This window comes from Pan troglodytes, chromosome 8, assembly GCF_028858775.2.
Source record: "Pan troglodytes isolate AG18354 chromosome 8, NHGRI_mPanTro3-v2.0_pri, whole genome shotgun sequence".
NCBI classification, from domain to species: Eukaryota; Metazoa; Chordata; class Mammalia; order Primates; family Hominidae; genus Pan; species Pan troglodytes.
Genome location: NC_072406.2, coordinates 85,792,294 through 85,814,476, shown reverse-complemented (window position 1 = coordinate 85,814,476; position 22,183 = coordinate 85,792,294). Strand labels below are relative to the sequence as shown.

Sequence of the window (22,183 nt, the reverse complement as noted above, 5' to 3'; positions counted from 1 at the left end):
AGGTGGGAGGATTGCTTGAGCTTAGAAGTTAAAAGCTGCAGTTCTGATCATACCACTGCACTCCAGCCTGGGCAACAGAGTGAGACCCTGGCTCAAAAAAAAAAAAAAAAAAAAAAGAAAAAGGAAAAGAAAATAATGCCAGTACTAAAATTTTTCTATTCCCTAGTTTCCCATTACCACACTTAAAAGATTCTTTTATACCAGTTCTCTACCCCATGTATTGTTTAGTTTTAAGTTTTTCATTTCTGTTTTTTTTTTTACTTCCCCACCTGTTTCCAAGTTTTTCATTTCTGAATAAAATGAAACCAGAGATTTCTTTAGAGCAAAGAAAATGGCCTAAAGTGAGAGATTTCTGACTTAGAGATTTTAGGTATGTTGCTAAAGAGAAAGAGCTATGATGTGTAAGGGCCAATTCTGTTGCTTTCTCTGTTTCTCCAACATGTAGTTTCCCTACAGTTTCTTAGTCCAGATATATAATGGATTATATGGATGAGTCTGTCTGATTTCTGAGTAAGCTTCCACAGTCATTTTTGGTCTCATAAAGTCTGAATTCTTGGTTTGTTACAGGGATGTTTGGATGTGATCGTTATATGTTTAATTTATAATAGTTGCTTTTACATCCTGAAATAGGAATTGTAACCAAAAACTTTAGATTTTCCCAGTTATATTAGTTATTTGCAACAACTGACTCAAAATTTTTTTTGACCAGTATTACTATGGAGGGTGTTTTGTTTTTGTTTGTTTTTTTTTTTTGGAGATGAAATCTTGCTCTGTTGCCCAGGCTAGTCTTGAACTCCTGGGCTCAAGAGTAGGCTGGGATTACAGGCTCATGCCACCACACCCAACTCACTTTGGAGTTTTAAGCCCATGATAGGCAGATTTTTTTTTTCTTTTTTTTTTTGAGACGGATTTTCACTCTTGTTGCCCAGGCTGGAGTGCAATGGCGTGGTCTTGGCTCACCGCAACCTCTGCCTCCCTGGTTCAAGCAATTCTTCTCCTCAACCTCCCGAGTAGCTGGGATTACAGGCACCTGCCACCACGCCCAGCTAATTTTTGTATTTTTAGTAGAGACAGGGTCTCACTGACTCAGGTGACGCCCGCCTCGGCCTCCCAAAGTGCTGGGATTACAGGCGTGAGCCATCACGCCCAGCTGGAACCATTATAACTTGTAACAAAATATAGAATATAAATTATTGATTTATTGGGGAGTTCAAATATGAATTTTAATAAAACCAAATCTTTTACAAGTTGAATATAACATTTCTTACTGTGCCCATTTAAACAGGGGTCCATCCAAAGGGCATTTTATCTGATTTTCTGAAAGATACATTAAGTATCTAATTTTAGATAAACAAGAAATACAGTAGTCCCACGGTAAGTCCAGAGGAAGTCTGATTCATGGCATTAGAGCCATGCTAGGGAGAAAAAAACAACAACAAAAAAAGTCATTCAGAAAGGGAGAAAAAAACAAAAAAACGTGTTTGGGGATACTTACTAGGGAAATGTGCATCCTGGAGAAGTCCCTATAGAAGAACTGTCTGACACTGGAAACTCTTGTCTGTACCAAGAAGGGATGAGAGCACTTACATGACCTCTATAGTCCTTTGACTAGTCGGGACTGTGCTATACTCTTCATTGATCTGGGTGGGACTCTGGAGAACTGGCTGCCACATTCTTGTTATATTTCATTTTCCTGAGGGACAAATTGTTACTTAGTATAAATCAGTATCATTATATAAGCCAGAAAGATGAAGAAAATCAACCGCTAGACTTACCCTCTGAGACACACAAGTACAGAAGGGAAATTGTCAATTTGTTGGGCTGAGGAAATATTTTGGGACTCTTTCAGAGAGACAGTTGCTTGTGGTGGATTGATAAATGGGCTTGGGGATGTATTTATCAAAGGCTATATTTTGGGTCTTCATAACTCTGGGGATGTGTTAGAATTCTGGTACTTTCCTCATTACATCACTGCCTGATCTAACCAAGAGATTTATTTTCCTTCACTGCCTCATTTGTTGTGTTGGGAGTGTATTAAAATTTGATTTTTTTTCCCCCTAAGGGCTTTTCAGTTCCTCAGTGCTATATAGATGTTAAATAATTAGGCTCTAGTTTGAACACACTTCACGTTTTAGATGGCGTTGTTTCTATTCTTTTAATTATTGTATACTTGATTTGAAAATTATAGACTTGTAATGCAGATAGACTAATTTGGAAGTGTGGATGAGCTGAACTTGATTTTAGTAGTTAAGAAGTTTAAATTGTTAGAATAGCCAGTTTTCAAGAGCTATTCCCTCATCCAGGATGGAGGGCTTCATTTTCTGAGAGAAGGGAAAGGATGATAAACATATGAAGGAGTAAACTTGAAATGAGCCATCAGCACCTGGGTCCTCCTGTACGATGTCTCTTTTGTTCCCCACTTTAAAACTACTTTTATAGGGCTGGGAGCAGTGGCTATGCCTGTAATCCCAGTGCTTTGGGATGCTAAGGTGGGAGGATCACTTGAAGCCAGCAGTGTGAGACCAGCCTAGGCAACATAGCAAGACCCCATCTCTACAAAGAAAAAAAAATTAGTGGGACATGGTCACACATACCTGTAGACTCAGCTACTCTGGAGGCTGAAGTGGGAGGATCACTTGAGCCCAGGAGTTCAACACTGAAGTGAGCTATGATTGTGCCACTACACTCCAGCCAGGGTGATAGAACAAGATCCTGTCTCTAAAAAAATAAAAATACTTTTATTGAAAATAATACAATTCATCACTGAACTAGATTCTAGTCATTGTAAATAAGACAAAACCAAAGGAAAGATATAAAGATTATAAAGGATCAAACAAAGTTGCCATTATTTGCAGATGATATGACTGTTACAAAAAAACTCAATCTACTGATAAGTCAGAAGCAGCAATGAGAGAGTATAGTGGGTTGTTGCATCAAGGCATAACATTCAGTTCTGTTTCTTTTTTTCTTTGAGATGGAGTTTCACTCTTGTTGCACAGACTGGAGTGCAATGGCGTGACCTCAGCTCACTGCAACCTCTGCCTCCCGGGTTCAAGTGATTCTCCTGCCTCAGCCTCCCGAGTAGCTGGGATTACAGGCACCCGCTACCACACCCAGCTAATTTTTTGTATTTTTAGTAGAGCTAGAGTTTCACCATGTTGGCCAGGCTGGTCCCGAACTCCTGACCTCAGGTGATCCACCCTCCTTGGCCTCCCAAAGTGCTGGGATTACAGGTGTGAGCCACTGCACCCAGCCCAGTACTGTTTCTATAGCTGGCAACAAACAGAAAATGCAATTTAAAAGGCATTTTATAATAGCAACAAAGTATATGCAGTAAATATGAATAAATCTTACAAAAGTGGTATAAGACATTTGTGTAAAACCACAGAAATCCAGTATAACGAGTAATCAAAGTCAACACCCTTGCAGTAACTCTTCAAGTCAAAATAGAAAATTGCCAGTACCGGCAGGATGTGGTGGCTCACGCCTGTAATCTCAGCACTTTGGGAGGCTGAGGCGGGTGGATCACCTGAGGTAAGGAGTTCAAGACCAGCCTGGCCAACATGGCGAAACCCTATCTCTACTAAAAATACAAAAAAATTAGCTGGGTGTGGTGGCGCATGCTTGTAATCCCAGCTACTCAGGAGGCTGAGGTATGAGAATCACTTGAACCCGGGAAGCGGAGGTTGCAGTGAGCCAGGATCGTGCCACTGCACTCCAGCCTGGGTGACAGAGCAAAACTCTGTCTCAAAACAGAACAAAACAAAAAAACAAAAGAAAGTTGCCAGTACCATGTACATTCTCCTCCCTTTTTTCTCAATCAGATCTCTTTTCTCCCAGGGACTTCCTAATGTTTGTGGTAGTCATTTCCTTGTTGTTGTTTTTTTTGTTTTGTTTTGTTTTTTTGTTTGTTTTTTTGAGACAGAGTCTCACTGTGTCGCCCAGGCTGGAATGCAGTGGCATGATCTCGGCTCACTGCAACCTCTGCCTCCTGGGTTCAAGTGATTCTCCTGCCTCAACCTCCCAAGTAGGTGGGATTACAGGTGCACGTCACCATGCCCGGCTAATTTTTGTATTTTTAGTAGAGATGGGGTTTCACCATGTTGGCCAGGCTGGTCTCAAACTCTTGACCTTGTGATCCACCCGCCTCGGCCCCCAAAGTGCTGGGATTACAGGCGTGAGCCACTGCGCCTGGCCCATTTCCTTGTTTTATCTGGTGTTTTACTACCTATATATTTATTCTTAATCTAATTTTAAAATTATCTGTTTTTGAGACTTCATTGTAAATGGAATCATTGTATGCAAATTTTGTCTGTGTTTCTTAGCTCAGCAATATGTTTATAAGAGCATCTACATTGTTGTGTGTAGGTCTAGTTCATTTTCATTACTGTATGGTATTTCTTTTTCTTTTCTTTTTTGAGACGGAGTTTCACTCTTGTTGCCCAGGCTGGAGTGCAATGGTGCGATCTCAGCTCACTGCAACCTCCGCCTCCCGGGTTCAAGTGATTCTTCTGCCTCATCCTCCCGAGTAGCTGGGATTACAGGCATGCGCCACCACGCCCGGCTAATTTTGTATTTTTAGTAGAGACAGGGTTTCTCAATGTTGGCCAGGCTGGTCTCGAACTCCTGACCTCAGGTGATCTGCCCTCCTCGGCCTCCCAAAATGCTAGGATTACAGGCATGAGCCACTGTGCCTGGCCTTGGTATTTCTTTGTGTAAATAAATCACTGTTGGTGATCTCTTCTACCAGATGACTACCAACATGACTACCAACTACCAAATGTTGGTAGTCATTTGGATTGTTTCCAGTTTTTTATTTTTATGAAGAGTATTACTAAGAACATTTTTGTACATGTTTACCTATGTGTACATATTTTGTACACATGCCCAGGACTGGAATTGCTAGATCATAGAATATGTATGTCTTCAACTTTTTTAGATAATGCCATTTCTTTTCCAATGTGGTGGTACTCATGTATACTCTGATCAGTAGGCTTATTTTGGAAGTTGAGAAAAGACAGTTCTGAAATTTACGTAACAAATGGAAAAATATGACACTGCTGAAAAGTAACAACAGAGTGAGTGGCCTCAGAGTAGGTAGGCTAAGTTATTTATTTATTTATTTGAAATAGGATCTTGTTCTGTTGCCCAGGCTGGGGTGTAGTGGGGCTATTATGGTTCACTGCAGCCTCAACCTCCTGGGCTCAAGGAATCCTCTTGCCTCTGCCTCCCGAGTAGCTGGGACCACAGGCAGGTGCTACCATGTCTGGCGATTTTTAAATTTTTGGTAGAGATGGGTTCTCACTATGTTGCCTAGGCTGGTTTTGAACTCCTGGGCTCAAGCAGTCCTTTCACTTCGGCTTCCAAAAGTGCTGGGATTACAGGCATGAACTACCATTCCTGGCCCAGAGTATGCTAAATTATATTGTGGTAACAAACAACCATAAAATCCCTGTGATTAATATACCAAAGATTTATTTCTCATTCACTAAAGATAAGTAGGGATACTACTGATTATATCACTTAGGTACCAAAGCTACAATCATATTGAGTATTATTATTTTTTAGAGATAGGATCTCGCTCTGTCACCCAGCCTGGAGTACACTGGTACCAGTCATAGCTCACTGCAGCCTCAGTTTCCTGGGGTCAAGCAATTCTGTGCCTCAGCCTCCCAAGTAGCTAGGACTATAGATGTGTGCCACCATGCCCAACTCCTTTTTTTTTTTTTTTTTTTTTTGGTAGAGATGAGGACTTGCTATGTTACCCAAGGCTGGTCTTGAATTCCTGGCCTCAAGTCATCTTCCCACCTTGGCCTCTCAAGGTGCTGGCATGAGCCACTATGCTTGACCACCATATAAAATATTAGTTGCTAAGCCAGAGGGCAAAAAGAGCTCTGGAGGATTTTGCACAGGCAGTTAAATGCTCAGCAGGTCATTTCACTTTTGCTCACAGCTCATTGAAACAGAATTAATCTTGTCCCACTGACCCACAAGGGAACCTGGAACTGTAGTCCTCTGGTGATCTTTGAGAGGGGTAAGACCAGAGATATTTGCCAAACAGTATTAATGACTAGCATACTTTACCAGATATCAAGAATTATAAAACTAATAATTAAGATAATGTGGTATCTACACAGTATGGCAAATAAATCAATGGAACAAAATTTGTAGTTCAGAAATAGTCATATAGGAAACTTGCTACTTGCCCTGTGAATCTAAGGAGAAAATGGATTTTTCAATAAATGGTGTTTAGACAATTAGTTCTCCCTATAGGGAAAAGAAAAAAGGAAATTAGTTTCCTATTTCATACCGTACCAAAAGTAAGAATTTCAGATATTAAGGACTAAAATGTGACTCACACCTCTAACCTCAGCACTCTGGGAGGCCAAGGTGGGAGGATCGCTTGAGCCTAAGAGTTTGAGACTAGCCTAGGCAACAAAATGAGATCCTGTCTCTACAACAAGTCAAAAATTAGCCAGGCATGGTGATGCGCACCTGTCAGCCCAGCTACTTGGGAGGCTGAGGCAGGAGGTTCATTTGAGCCCAGGAGGTCGAGGCTGCAGTGAGCTGTGTTTGTGCCACTATACTCCAGCCTGGGTGACAGAGTGAGACTCTGTCTCAGTGTTTTTTTTTTTTTTTTTAAGTTTTAGAAGAAAATATGAGAGAGTATCATGACCTCAGGGATAGGGAAGTACTTATTAAATAAGACATGAAAAAAAATTTAGGAAATTGATAAATTTTACTACAAAAATTCAAAAACTTTCATTCATCTAAAGACTCCATAAAGAATGCAAAGAGACAAGGCTACAAACCTGGAGAAAATATCTTCAACATATATATGTAACAAAAGATTAGTATCCAGCATAGAACTCCAGAAAATTCCTATAAAAAATAAATAAAAGGCCGGGTGCGGTGGCTCATGCCTGTAATCCCAGCACTTTGGGAGGCCGAGGCAGGCAGATCACCTGAGGTTGGGAGTTTGAGACTAGCCTGACCAACATAGAGAAACCCTGTCTGTACTAAAAATACAAAACTAGCCGGGCGTGGTGGTGCATGCCTGTAATCTCAGCTATTTGGGAGGCTGAGGCAGGAGAATCACTTGAACCCGGAGGGTGGAGGTTGTGGTGAGCTGAGATCATGCCATTACACTCCAGCCTGGGCAACAAGAGCGAAACTCCATATCAATAAGTAAATAAATAAATAAAAGATAAATGAGTCAAGAGAAAAATGGACAAAGCTACAAACAGGCCTTTTTCAGGATAGGAAACCCAAATAACCCCTGAGCATAAGAAAAATGCTTGCCCCCATTAGTAATCTAAGAAATGTAAATTGAGCCATACCCTTCAGGTTGGTGGACATTTAAAAATCTGATAAAATTGTTACTGCCAGGCTGTGGTGGCTCACATCTGTAATCCCAGCACTTTGGGAGGCTGAGGCAGGAGGATTGCTGAGCTCAGGAGTTTGAGACCACCATGGACAACAAAGTGAGATCCTGTCTCTACGAAAACATTTTTAAAAATTATCTGGGCATGTCGGTGTGTGCCTGTGGTCCCAGCTACTTGGGAGGCTGAGGTGGAAAGATCACTTGAGCCCAAGAGATTGAGGCTGCAGTGAGCCTTGATCATGCTGCTGCACTCCAGCATGAGTGACAGATAGGGTCTATCTCTAAAAGAAAAAAAAAATTGAGTGTTACCAAAAATGTGGAATAATGAGAACTTTACATACATTGCTAGCTAGAATATAAATTGATATCACTACTTAGGAAAACAGTTTATCATTACTTAGTAGAATTGAACTTGTACCATGTAACCACCTCGCAGTTCCACCCCTAGCAATACATTGTAGAAAACTTCTTGATACATAATGTGCCAGGAGATATATTTGAGAATGTTCAAAGTAGTATATTTTGAGATTGTAGAAAAATGGAAATAACACATTCCAACTACACTAGAGTGGATTTAAAAATTATGGTTTATTCCAATAGTAAAACACTATATAGTAATGAAAATGAATTCTGCAGCTGCATGCAGCAACTTGGGCTAATCTCATAAAACATCACATTGATTGAAAAAAGCAAGTCATAGAAGACTATATGAATCATGATTCCATTTATATATAAATCAAAACCAGGCAAAACTGAAGAACATATTGTTCAGGGGTACATGCATGTGATAAGTCTGTAGAGAAAAAGGAAGTGCTTTTCACAAAATTCGGGATAGTTGTGTTCTGTAGAAGGTGGAGGGTAGATTTCATGTAAGTATGTAATCAGTTGGAGAGGTTTAAACTCGTGGTTTATTTTTCTATTTCTTAAATTGGGTGGTGGGCACATGGGTGTGTGGGTGTTTATTATTCTTTGGCTATGTATGTGTATATGTTATGTTTATTCTCTTTTTATGTGACTATTTTAATTATAAAATATAGAAAAGCACTGCAACCATTCTAAGAAGCACACTAAAGTGTAAAGAGGAAAGCTGAAAATTGCCTGAATTCTAGCATGGAGATTGTAATTTTTTTCTCTCTCTCTCTCTTTTTTTTAATGAGACAGAGTTTTGCTCTATCACCCAGGCTGGAGTGCAGTGGCATGATCTCGGCTCACTGCAACCTCTACCTCCTAGGTTCAAACAATTCTCGTGCCTCAGCCTCCCGAGTAGCTGGGATTACAGGTGTGTGCCACCACGCCCAGCTAACAGATTGTCATTTCTTTTTATGCTTCCCGTCTGGTCTGTATTTCTGGTAGTAAGTCTTTTTGCCCACTGTTTTTGTAAAAAGATTACTTTTTTCCAGATCCCTAAATTGCCCCTCTATCTGTAGTATCTTCCTACTTCATTTGTTTTTAAACCTAAGAATACCCTGGAATGCTATATTGAAGTTAGTATCTTCTCATAATCCTGAAGTGGCTCCCACTTGTTTCTTAAATCACTTAAAAATGCATGATTACAAACATTTTAAAACTTAATTTTATATTTCTTTCCTTTCCTTCCCTGGGCATTCTCCATTTCAACTGTGATAACAATGCACTTGCTATGTCTACCTCTTAGACATTTCAGATGCCATTCACTTTGCGTGGAGTGTTTTGCCTCCCTTTTGCCAAACCACATTCACTTTTCAGAACTCTGCTTCAGAAGTTAGCTTCTTCATGAAGTTTTATTTAAATTTTAAATTTTTTAATTAAAAAAAATGGAGACAGGATCTTGCTATGTTGTCCAGGCTGGCCTTAAACTCCTGGCCTCAAGTGATCCTCCTGCCTTGGCCTCCCAAGCTGCTAGGATTACAGATGTGAGTCACTGTGCCCTGCCCTTCATGAAGTTTTAGAAATGCTATCTATCTAGAACTATGATTGTTTGACTTAATAGTATTTAGCATGGCTGAATGAATTTTTGGGAAAGTAGCTCAACTCTTCTCTCTTGGTATTTCTCACAGTACCTAGTACAGTGCTTGGACCATACTATAAACACTCTACTTTTCTGTGTTTTCTGGGTTGATAGAATCTTTTGGTAGTTCTTGGATTTCTTTTTTTTTTTTTTTTGAGATGGAGTCTCGCTCTGTCGCCCAAGCTGGAGTGCAATAGCATGATCTCAGCTCACTGCAACCTCTGCCTCCCGGGTTCAAGCGATTATCCTGCTTCAGCCTCCTGAGTAGCTGGGATTACAGGCACCTGCCACCACGCCCGGCTAATTTTTGTATTTTTTTAGTAGAGACAGGGTTTCACCATATTGGCCAGGCTGGTCTCGAACTCCTGACCTTGTGATCTGCCCACCTCGGCCTTCCAAAGTGCTAGGATTACAGGTGTGAGCCACCGTACCCGGGCTTCTTGGATTTTATTAAATAGTTACGGAGTTTTTGGTAGTTGCCTTCCGTTTTTCTTCCTGTCTTTTATGACCTTTCTCACTCTTGTCCTATTTGATGGAAAGAGGTTTTCATCCTGTGACTTTTGGTCTCACTTTTTTTTTTTTTTTTTTTTGAGACGGAGTTTTGCACTGTCACCCAGGCTGGAGTGCAGTGGCGCGATCTCAGCTCACTGCAAGCTCTGCCTCCCGGGTTCACGTCATTCTCCTGCCTCAGCCTCCTGAGTAGCTGGGACTACAGGCACCCGCCACCATGCCCGGCTAATTTTTTTTTTTTTTTTTTTTTTTGTATTTTTGGTAGAGACGGGGTTTCACCATGTTAGCCAGGATGGTCTTTGATCTCTTGACCTTGTGATCCGCCCGCCTCGACCTCCCAAAGTGCTGGGATTACAGGCGTGAGCCACCATGCCCGGCCTGGTCTCACTTTTTTTAGTAGGCCTTTCTCATTTGGTAAGGGAAGGGTGAAATATGTGTGTATTGTGGGTGAGGCTAGAGTGATGATGGAAAAGACCTGCTGAAAGAAGAAAGCAGGCCTGGGATTCTGTCAGCAAAGCATTTATCTGGTATTCTGTGGTTAAGTTACATGTTATCTTGTGGTGTTTCCAGTGTGGGTATAATTTTATATACTTAAATCCCATTTTTTCACTGCTTCCTATTTAAAAATTAGAGGGATGTTTGATGAGGCTAATAAGAATTCCTTTTTGCTGAATCCTTATGATCTGTTTGCATTCCCTCTTTTTTTTTTTGAAATGGGGTCGCTTTGTCACCCAGGCTGGAGTGCAGTGGCACGATCTCAGCTAACTGCAACCTCTGCCTCCCAGGTTCAAGTGAGTCTCCTGCCTCTGTCTCCCCAGTAGGTGGTGGCTAATTTTTGTATATATTTTTAGTAGAGATGTGATTTCACGATGTTGGCCAAGCTGGTCTCGAACTCCTAACCTCAAGCTATCTGCCCTCCTTGGCCTCCCAAACTCTGCTGGGATTCCAGGCATGAGTCACCATGCCCGGCCCTGTTTGCATTCTCTAATGTGAAGCTGATATGTAAAATACTTTTTTTCTTTTCTGAGATGGAGTCTGGCTCTGTCACCCAGGCTGTAGTGCAGTGGTGCGATCTGGACTCACTGCAACCTCCGCCTCCCAGGTTCAAGTGATTCTCTTGCCTCCACCTCCAGAGTAGCTGGGATTACAGGCGCCTGCCACCACGCCCGTCTAATTTTTTTTTTTTTTTTTTTTTTAGATGGAGTTTTGCTCTTATTGCCCAGGCTGGAGTGCAATGGCGCAATCTAGGCTCATCGCAACCTCCACCTCCCAGGTTCAAGTGATTCTCCTGCCTCAGCCTCCCTAGTAGCTGGGATTACAGGCATGTGCCACCATGCCTGGCTAATTTTGTATTTTTAGTAGAGACAGGGTTTCTCCATGTTGATCAGGCTAGTCTCGAACTCCCGACCTCAGGTTATCTGCCTGCCTTGACCTCCCAAGGTGCTGGGATTACAGGTGTGAGCCACCGCGCCCAGCCTACTAATTTTTTGTATTTTTAGTAGAGACAGGGTTTCACCGTGTTGGCCGGGCTGGTCTTGAGCTCCCAACTTCAGGTGATCCACCTGTCTTGGCCTCCCAAAGTGCTGGGATTATAGGCATGAGCAACCATGCCTGGTTGTAAAATTCTTGTTTTGTAGTTTTGTTTTTCAAAACAGGAAACTCCAAACTTTCTCAATTTGAAATACAGTTAACCGTTGAACAACACGGGTTTGAACTGTGTGGGTCCATTTATATGTATTTTTTTCAATAGATATATTATAAAATTTTTTGAGATTTGTGACAATTTGAAAAAACAAACCATGTAGCCTAGAAATATCAAAAAAATTAAGAAAAAGTTATGTCACAAATGCATAACATATGTAGATAGTAGTCTATGTATTAATATTGATCAAGTATTTATATTATTGGTAAGGCTTCCAGTAGACTATTAGTAGTTAAGTTTTTGGGGTGTCAAAAGTTATACACAAATTTACAACTGTATGGGGTCAGTTCCCCTAACCACTGAGTTGTTCAAGAGTCAGCTTTATAAGGACTTGCCAATTCTGTAAAGTCAGATTTCTTTTATTTGGAGCATAATTATTCACTCTAGGAACCACTGGTAAGGACAAAAGGAAACACTAACATGTTTCTAGATGAATCAGAGGCTGGCCAACTTTCCCTTAGTCTGATGTTTAGATGAGGGACTTGCCTTTCTATGTCTGGCTTAAAGATATATATTCCTGAGGCCAGGTGCGGTGGTTCATGCCTGTATACAATTTTATACATTTGTATAGTATTGTATACTATAATGTATACTATAATACAATCCCATGCCTGTATGCAATTGTATAGTATTGTATCCAGTACTTATAATCACTTTGATTTGTACATAGAATTTATGATCCATTTCCTTTAGTTCTGTAAAATGTACTGGGTTTTTTCTGTGTTACTTGATACTAAGTCCCTACAGCAAATTCAGCCTCAAAATCTTGCATGCAAGTTACTAATTATGCCTTTCATTGAAAATAGTTTGTGTCAGTGTGTCATTCTGCTTACTTTGAACCGTGATGCCTGTCAATTCTGACTTAAAAATTGAAGATTGGGCGTGGTGGTTCATGCCTGTAATTCCAGCACTTTGTGGGGCCGAAGCGGGCGGATCATGAGGTCAAGAGATCGAGACCATCCTGGCCAACATGGTGAAACCCCGTCTCTACTAAAAATACAAAAATCAACTGGGTGTGGTGGTGTGCACCTGTAGTTCCAGCTACTCGGGAGGCTGAGACAGGAGAATCACTTGAACCCTGGAGGCGAGGTTGCAAGTGAGCCGAGATCGAGCCACTGCACTCCAGCCTGGGCAACAGAGCAAGACTCCATCTCAAAAAAAAAAAAAAAAAAAAAAAAAAAAAAGAATAATAGCTCTTTAAATCCTTCTTGAGCTGATCTTGATGTGGTTAGTCACTGAACCCATTTATTTGATAAATAACCCATTTATTCTCCTTTTGAGAATAAAACTTCCTCAGGCCTATAATCCCAGCACTTTGGGAGGCCAAGGTGGGTGGATCACCTGAGGTCAGGAGTTTGAGACCAGCCTGGCCAACATGGTGAAACCTTGTCTCGACTAAAAATACAAAAATTAGCTGGGTGTGGTGGCATGCGCCTGTAGTCCCAGCTACTCGGGAGGCTGAGGCAGGAGAATTGCTTGAACCCGGGAGGTGGAAGTTGCAGTGAGCTGAGATCACGCCACTGCACTGCAGCCTGGCGACAGAGTGAGACTCCGTCTCAAAAAAAAAAAAAAAAAAAAAAATTAGCCAGATGTGGTGGGTGGCACCTATAGTCCCAGCTACTTGGGAGGCTGAGGCAGGAGAATCACTTGAACCTGGGAGGTGGTGGTTGCAGTGAGCGAGATTGCGCCACTGCGCTTCTGCCTGGGTGACAGAGCAAGACTCCATCTCAAAAAAAAAAAAAAAAAATTGAAGAAGTTTGTGTGCTAATTACCCTGTCCCCTCAAAAGCCCCAAATTTATTCTATCTCATATCACTAAAATATTTTTTCTGACCTAAGTTACTGTTATGCCTGTAGCCCAGTGGTCTTATTTATTATTCACAATGAATCTACTCTTACACCCCTGGCCCCCAGGGTATGACTTGACTTTGGTCAAGTCATATTTATTTATCTCTGTTCAGGATAGGAAATCCGTCCTCTGTATTTAGTGTGCCACAAAGATTTTGTTCTTCCAGGGATTGTACTAGAGGCTTTGCAGTGCCAGGATGTAGGACAGAGTGTTTTTTGTTATAGGCAAAGCAGAATGTGCATTGATTGATTAAATTAAACAAATCTCCTCAATTAGTGATTTTTCTTTTAAGAATGCTAGTATAAGGCATAAAAGCCTGGGAATGGTGCTGGTAGAGGGTGGGTGGGGAGGAAACAGAATTTTGTATATAAGGTATCCTGTAATATCTATATGTGGAGAGCGGTTAGACTGTTCTAATGGGGCAGGAAGGTATGTGTTTTACTCGTAGTCCACTTGTTAATTGGGGGAAATGTGAGAATTCAAGGAATCTCTAGTATTTTTCAAGTTATACCTTATGCCTGTTTCTCTGTTGTGTACTGAAGCATAAGCACAGAGAATAAAATGATATAAGAAATTACTCAGCCTGGGTGCGGTGGCTCATGCCTGTAATCCCAGCACTTTGGGAGGCCGAGACGGGTGGATCACGAGGTCAGGAGTTGAGGACTAGCCTGGCCAAGATGGTGAAACCCTGTCTCTACTAAAAATACAAAAATTAGCTGGGCGTGGTGGCAGGTGCCTGTAATCCCAGCTACTTGGGAGGCTGAGGCAGAGAATTGCTTCAACCTGGGAGGTGGAGGTTGCAGCGAGCCGAAATGGTGACACTGCATGATTGTTGCCTGGGTGACAGAGGGAGACTCTGTCTCAAAAAAGAAAAAAAAAGAAATTACCCATTGTTCATTATTAATCCATTCCTTTCTTTTGCAGATTGTAGAAATGGAAGGTTCTTCATTGTTCTTTAGTCACAGCCACTCTCAGAGAAGAGAAAACTCATTATTCTGAACTGATTCTTGAAACCAGGAAATTAGATTTCTAGTATATTCCCTAGAAATTTTAGCTGGTAATAAACAGCTCTCACATAAGGAAGTATGTCCTTATATCTAATCCAAATATCATCTACTTGAGTTAACTTCATTGTTTTGATCACCTATGTATGAATATGAGCATATTTATATGGTCCTTTGATCATCCTTCCCTTAGTTTTAAGTTCCTATTAGACTGTGACTGGTTTAAATATTCTCAACTAATTTATCCATTGGCAAAACTTGAATAGTATAAAATGAATGCTTCAGCTTTTTTTTTTAATTTTGGAGTTCAGAATTGTATATGATATTCAAATAGAAGGGGTACGACTGCAAGGAAACATATAGTGAATCATCATGATTCTTTCCTTGCCAGAATTTATGGCAGATCCTACAGTTTAGACAATCTCAAAACCTTGTGCATATCCAGAAGTGTCTCCCCTTTCAGTTTTTCCTGTGGGGTAAGTGGTTATGTATTCTCAAAATTTGATTTGAATACTGTTGGTAATTTATAAGAGTCTTGCCGTTTTGATCTTGGCAAAAATTAGTAAATTGACTACTGTATTTTATAAAACCTCAACATTAGCTTATTATTTCTCATTAAAAGCAATACCTTTCTGTGGCGAATTTGGCCGATCTCTGTCTCTGTCCATTGTCTTGAAGTCTTGGTGTTCCTGTTTATCTGTGTCTCTTGTCTTTGTGCATATGTGAGTTGCCTCTATTTTGCATAGGTGGTAGCAGAAATGAGTGTGATATGTAGCTTATGATTGTCTTTAACCTCACCATTGCAAGTCCAAAATATTGTTATGAACAGAATGCAAATAAAGTCTTAAAGTTATGAGGTGATATGGTATTGATAATTGACTTTAATTTAAAGAGACTGGTAAAGGATAGGTATGTGCTTTTCTAATTGAGAGTCCAGAAGGTAGATATATGGTTAGAGAATCTCAAGGGAGAAACTAGCCAGCTCTTCTCTGCCTTCCCCAAAGTTAGATCAAGAGTTCGTATTAAATTACATATGTGATGATATTAAGACATTAATAACTTTTGGGGTGTATGTGATAATGATATTATGATTATTTATTTAGTTATTTATTGAGACAGGGTCTTGCTCTGTCACCCAGGCTGAAGTGCAGTGGTGCAATTATAGCTCACTGTAGCCTGGAACTCTTGGGCTTAAATGATCTTCCCACCTCAGCCAACTGTGTAGCTGAAACTACAGGCATATGCCACTGTACCCAGTTAATTTTTTTTTGTAGGGACAAGGTCTTGCCTTGTTGCCCAGGCTGGTCTCAAACTCCTGGCTTTAAGCCATCCTCCCAAAGTGCTGGGATTATAGGCATGAGCCACAGTGCCCAGCCTTATGGTCATGTTTCAGAGAAAAAGTTTTTATTTTTTAGAGATATATTTTGAAATATTTACAAATGAAAAATGTTTGGCACTTGTTTCAAAATGATCTGAGAGTAAGTTAAGTGGATGGGTGGTATGGATGAAATAAGATTGGCTACAGGTTGATAATTGTTGAAGTTGAATGATAAATAAAGGGAGTTGATTTAGCTCTTCTGTCTACTCTTGTATGTTTGAAATTTTTTACAATAAAATGTTAAAATCCTATGTTATTATTTTTGAGTGCCAAAAGGGTAAAATGTTTTTCCCCTCTTAAAAGACAACTTTCAACATTCTTTTGAATACAGAAAACCGAGTGAACGTCTCTTTTCCAGTAGTCAATGATCTTCAAGGACTAGCTCCTTTAACTTACTTACAGAGGGTAGTGTTTACAAAGAAGCCAGACTGGCCAATTAAGTTCTATGATTCCCAGGAGATGTAGCAAAAGCAGTGATTATGAGAGCCAAAATTGGGAAGTCCAGGTTGAGAAGAGAAACCCTAAGAATTGAGTTAATGGCAGGGTGTAAAGTTTGTCACACCTTTGCAGAAGGTATTGCAGGGATGAAGTGCTGCCCACTGGAGCACTTTCCAAAGACCTTGAGCTCAAAAAGCACCAAAATTAGTGACAACCTTTCTCCTTAATCCTCACCTTCTCTACTCATGACTTCTTTTAGATATAAGACTGGGAAATCCTGAGAGAGAAAAAAAACAGCTGTTCCCCACTTAAAGACAAGAGTCTGTTTTAGGGGAAAAATACTTAAGCAACAGCTGCATTTGTAGATGTCGAAGCATAAAGACTTTCTGTTTTTATGGCACTTCTATCTTATTTACATGGTTTTTACTAATCCAAATAATTATGTGCTCATGTGGATAGAATTGTTTGCTGCTTAATCAAGAGAGATGGGTGGGGAAGCACCTGCTTTTAGTCGTTAAAATCTTGTTGCTTTTGTACTGCATCCAAGAAACTAGTTAACAGACAAAAAGTGATTTGCCTTTTCCTGAGAATGAAAAGGAAGACTTCTTTGGTTTCACCCTGTGAAGAAGAGCAGAGAGAAACTCCAAGGTGGATTTTCTCTACTTGTTGAAATGGAACCATCAGGGACCTCACAGGAAAAGTGATTCTTGGGTTTTGGTTCTTCCTGCCCTTTCTCTCTGCCTGTCATAGAACTCAGCAATTGGAAGAATACCAGTTTTTGTTCCTTATTGGTGCTGCCACCTGTTCTTACTGCTGAACTAAATGTTCTTGGCTTTCTTTGGTGTGAACAGGATCTCCCTCTGGGAAAGGTGGGAGGAGGGTGAAAAAGAGAACGGGAGGAGGCCCATTCCAGTCCCTGTGCTCATGTGAGAGGGACACACAGAGGTTAGTGTGCTGCTCTAACAGAGGGGCTTTGTGCTACAGCTTCTTCCAGAGCTCCACAGATGCATGCTGGGCGGGCTCAGTCAGCTTTACCCCTAATACACTTGCTTCTTCCTAACAATAGCAGAGCAAGACTGACAACAATAATTAAAATAAGAGAATAAAGAAGATGTAGTCAGAGGCCATTCTGAATGCATTCAGATTCTCAGTGTGTATGAGGAAGGCTGCCTGTAATTAAGAGGTGAGAAAAGATTATATCGTGGAGACGTTGATACCACTAAACTGGGGAGCCAGATCTATTGTTACAGACCCACTCTGGGTGCAGTCAGAGCTCTGACCTTAAGACCTTTCCCTTTCTCTACTGAAACCCTTGTTATCTAGGTCATGGGAAATATGCCTCCTTTGAGTGGGAGAAACAGAATGAAGAAGAGAAAAAACTGTAGTTCTTCCTACTCAGATCTCAGAGACTGAGGAAGTAGCTCAAGGTAGAAGCACCTGACTCAGATCCCTTCTTTCATCATAGGACAGTGACAGACAGGCTCTTTAGCAACGTGAAATGACTCCCAAATACAATAATAGTAATAATACCTAACATTTAGCACTTATCACACTGACAGAGATTAGTCTAGGATATATACATTTATATTTTTGTTTGTTTTTTTCCTGAGACAGAGTCTCACTCTGTCATCCAGGCTGGAGTACAGTGGTATGATCTCAGCTTACTGCAGCCTCCACCTCCCGGGTTCAAGCAATTCTCCTGCTTCAGCCTCCTGAGTAGCTGGGATTACAGGTGATTGCCACCACACCTGGCTAATTTTTGTATTTTTAGTAGAGATGGGGTTTCACAATGTTGGCCAGGCTGGTCTCGAATTCCTGACCTTAGGTAATCCTCCCGACTCAGCCTCCCAAAGTGCCGGGATCACAGGCGTGGGCCACCACGCCCGGCTGATGTATATCTTATATATATGTGTGTGTGTGTGTGTGTGTGTGTGTGTGTGTGTACTCATTTAATCCTCAAATAACCCTGGCTGGTAAATATTTTTTTTTTTTTTTTGAGACGGAGCCTCACTCTATCTCCCAGGCTGGAATGCAGTGGCACGATCTCAGCTCACTGCAACCTCCGCCTCCTAGGTTCAAGCAATTCTCCTGTGTCAGCCTCCCGAGTAGCTGGGACTATAGGCGCTCACCGCAACGCCCGGCTAATTTTTGTATTTTTAGTAGAGACGGGATTTCACCATATTGGTCAGGCTGGTGTAAATGCTATTATTAAACTCTCTTTTAAAAGAGAAACTGAGGCCTTAAGAAGTTAAATAATTTACCCGAGATCATATAGCTGAAGTGTCAGCCTTTGGATTTTGAACCCATTTTAGCTCCAGAATCCAGTCTCTTAACCATTACACCATACCATCTCTGAGTGGAGCCCTGTCTTTCTCTAACAGGGTCATCTGAACCACAGAACACAAAGCGATTAGAGTGACTATTTTCTTAATTCTCTCCAAGATGGCATATAGCTAGTGCTATGCATAGGAGAGTTGCTATTTCATTAGGAACAGTTGAGGCCCTAGAGTATTAGGGCTTAATTCTTGAGGAAATCCAGTTGAAGAAGACTAAAGGGGCCAGAGTTTATAAATTTCAGATTTGTATAGAACTATCCTGGAAATAATTTCCTATTGGTTTGTTTTGGAACCAATTTTGGATTTTGAACAAAGGACCAAACCTCATCCATCCTTTGTTCTGTAATAGAGCCTATGTCAGCAGTAATTTCTTACCAGTAACAATTGAGAAGAGCAACAGGCTGGGATGTAATAGTGGTCACTAAATTTTGCCAAGCTGGGTTGACCTTCTTTCAACAAATCATCATGTCGTCAGGCCACTATGCAATTTGTAAAAGCAGTCACTGCTTTTTCCCCCTTCCTTTTCCTTTGTTTCTCCTTATTTCTCCAAAGGTTCAAAATCCCATAGGTCACTGGACACATATCCAATTATTTAACTGTGGACCTAGATCATTCCTTTTGGTCTAGTTTAAGAGGTTACTGATAGACATTCTTCCCCTTCCAGTAACAAATTATGGAAGGCCCTGCCCTGCCTTTCCTTGACCTTATAGTGGACTTGTGTATAAATTTCTAGGTTAAGCCAAAATAATGTGGAGTAATTATAACAGATTTCCCTCACAGCTTATTAAATAATACTAAATATGTATTGCTGGCACTGCCTCCCCCACATCATATGGAGACATTTGTAGGAACATAATAGCAGATTACACAGTAATCTGTTCTTGAGCTGCTGCAGGAGTAGATATTCAGTGTGTATGAGGAGAAAAGGTGCTAGTGAGAGGGCAGAATGGGAAAAACAATTTTTTTTTTTGAGACAGAGTCTTGCTCTGTCGCCCAGGCTGGAGTGCAGTATGCAATCTCGGCTCACTGCAAGCTCTGCCTTCTGGGTTCACGCCATTCTCCTGCCTCAGCCTCCGCAGTAGCTGGGACTATAGGCGCCTGCCACCACGCCTGGCTAATTTTTGTATTTTTAGTAGAGACGGGGTTTCACCTTGTTAGCCAGGATGGTCTCGATCTCCTGACCTCGTGATCCGCCCACCTCGGCCTCCCAAAGTGCTGGGATTGCAGGCGTGAGCCACCACGCCTGGCCGGAAAAACAATTTTGACCTGAAATTAGCAGAACTAAATTTAGTCTTATTTTGTCCTAGCCAGTAATATTACCTTAAGAAAGTTTTTCTGCTTTTTAAGGTGATTCCTTACTTATTTAAAAAAAAATAGAGATTTTAATAATATCTCCCCCTTAGATCTACCCGCATCACATAATGATTAATTGATTCATTTAAAAATAGTTATCGGTTACACTTTGTATGCCAGTACTGTCCTAGTTGCTGGGAATATACACAGAATAAAAGGATAAAGATTTATGTCTTAAATTCTCAATATTGGAATCAGACAACAAGTAAAATATATAGTATGACAGATAGTAATAATTGCTATAGAGAAAAAATATGTAAGAGTGGGGAGTTTGGGGAAGGGAGGGTGGAGCTTACAATTTTAAAGAGGGTGATCAGGAAGTACTCTATTATAGAGAAGGTAGTATTTGGATAAAAAATCCACAGGAAATGAGTGATTGAGCCATACATATCTAGAGGAAGAATGATCCAGGCATAGAACTCAAGTGCAGAGATATACATGGTAGGTTTGGGGCATAGTGAGGGGCCAGCTGGTGTAGGGTGAACCAGAAGTAGAATAATATGGCTGGGCGTGGTGGCCCACGCCTGTTATCCCAGCACTTTGGGAGGCTGAGGCGGGTGGATCATCTGAGATCAGGGATTCAAGACCAACCTGGCCAACATAGCAAAACCCGGTCTCTACTAAAAATGCAAAACTTAGCCGGGTGTAGTGGCACATACCTGTAATCCCAGCTACTTGGGAGGCTGAGGCAGGAGGATTGCTTGAACCTGGGAGGCAGAGGTTACAGTGAGCCGAGATCACACCACTGCACTCCAGCATGGGTGACAGAGTGAGACTCCATCTCAAAAACAAAACAAAACAAAGAGAAGTGGAATCGTAGGCCAGATTACGTAAGGACTTAGCAGTTTGGCTTTTACTGTGTATGCCATGGGAAGCCTTCAGAGAGTTTTGAGCAGAAGAATGATATGATCTGATTTATATTTTTAAAAAATCATATGATTGCTGTATTTGTCTGCTGTGTGTTTCTGCAGGGAGACAAGGGGATCAGTCAGGAAACTATTGCAATTATCCAGTGAAGAGGTGAGATGACTTGGACTAGGCTGATAGCAGATGAGGTGGTGAACAGTGTAGGGTCTAGATATATTTGAGAGTGGAATAGGGTCTAGATATATTTGAGAGTGGAAATAGGGGATTTGCCTGTAGATTGGATGGGAGTTGTGAAAGCAAGGGAAGGGTCACAGGTGGTTTCCAAGGTTTTCGACCTAAACAACTGCAAGGATGGTGGCAGTGTTTACTGAGATGGGACAAGAAGGCAAAATGTGGATGTTGGGAGGAAACATAAAACATTTAGTTTGGGGAATGTTAAATTTGAAATGCCCATTGATATTCAAATGTAGACGTCCAATATATAGTTAGATACATTAGGTTGGTACAAAAGCAGTTGTAGTTTTTGCCTACTACAAATTTGGAATTCAGGAGGGAGATTTGGGCTGTTAGTGTAATTTTGGGAATTGTCAATGTATGTGTATGTAAAACCATGTTAGATGAGACCACTAAGAATGTGAGTGACTTTAGGGAAGTCAAGAGGTCCAAGGCCTGAGTTTTGGAATTGAAAAGGAACCAGCAAAGGAGACTGATAAGGAGTGACCATTGACCACTGAGGTAGGAAGAAAACCTGAAGGGGTGCCCTGGAACCAGGGGAAGGAAGTATTTTAAAGATTAGCTGAGTTAAATGCTGCTGATAGGTCAAGTAAGAGGAAAACCAAGAATTGACCACTCAAGGTTGGTGGGGCCTCCTATTCTTAGATCACATAGGTAGGTTTATAAAATGGTCTTATTTCTGGTCTTGTTAGTAATATGTCTGAAAAATAAAACTTGGATATTTTAATATGAATAAATTACTTTTTAAATAAAATTATACTTTAAGTTCTAGGGTACATGTGCACAATGTGCAGGTTTGTTACATAGGTATACATGTGTTGGTTTGCTGCACCCATCAGTTCGTCATTTATATTAGATATTTCTCCTAATGCTATCCCTCCCTCAGCCCCCCACCTCCCGACAGGCCCCGGTGTATGATGTTCCCTGCCCTGTGTCCAAGTGTTCTCATTCTTCAATTCCCACCTATGAGTGAGAACATACGGTGTTTGGTTTTCTGTCCTTGTGGTAGTTTGCTGAGAATGATGGCTTCCAGGTTCATCCATGTCCCTGCAAAGGACATGAACTCATTTTTTTTAAGGCTGCATAGTATTCCATGGTGTATATGTGCCACATTTTCTTAATCCAGTCTATCATTGATGGAC

The 22,183-nt window shown here is 41.0% G+C and overlaps 1 protein-coding gene across 49 annotated transcripts in view; it reads left to right on the top strand.

Moving 5' to 3' along the window:
* USP54 (ubiquitin specific peptidase 54) overlaps positions 1 to 22,183 on the top strand; it is a 128,562-nt gene that overhangs the window by 55,404 nt on the left and 50,975 nt on the right. The gene's annotated exons all lie outside the window — the stretch shown is intronic.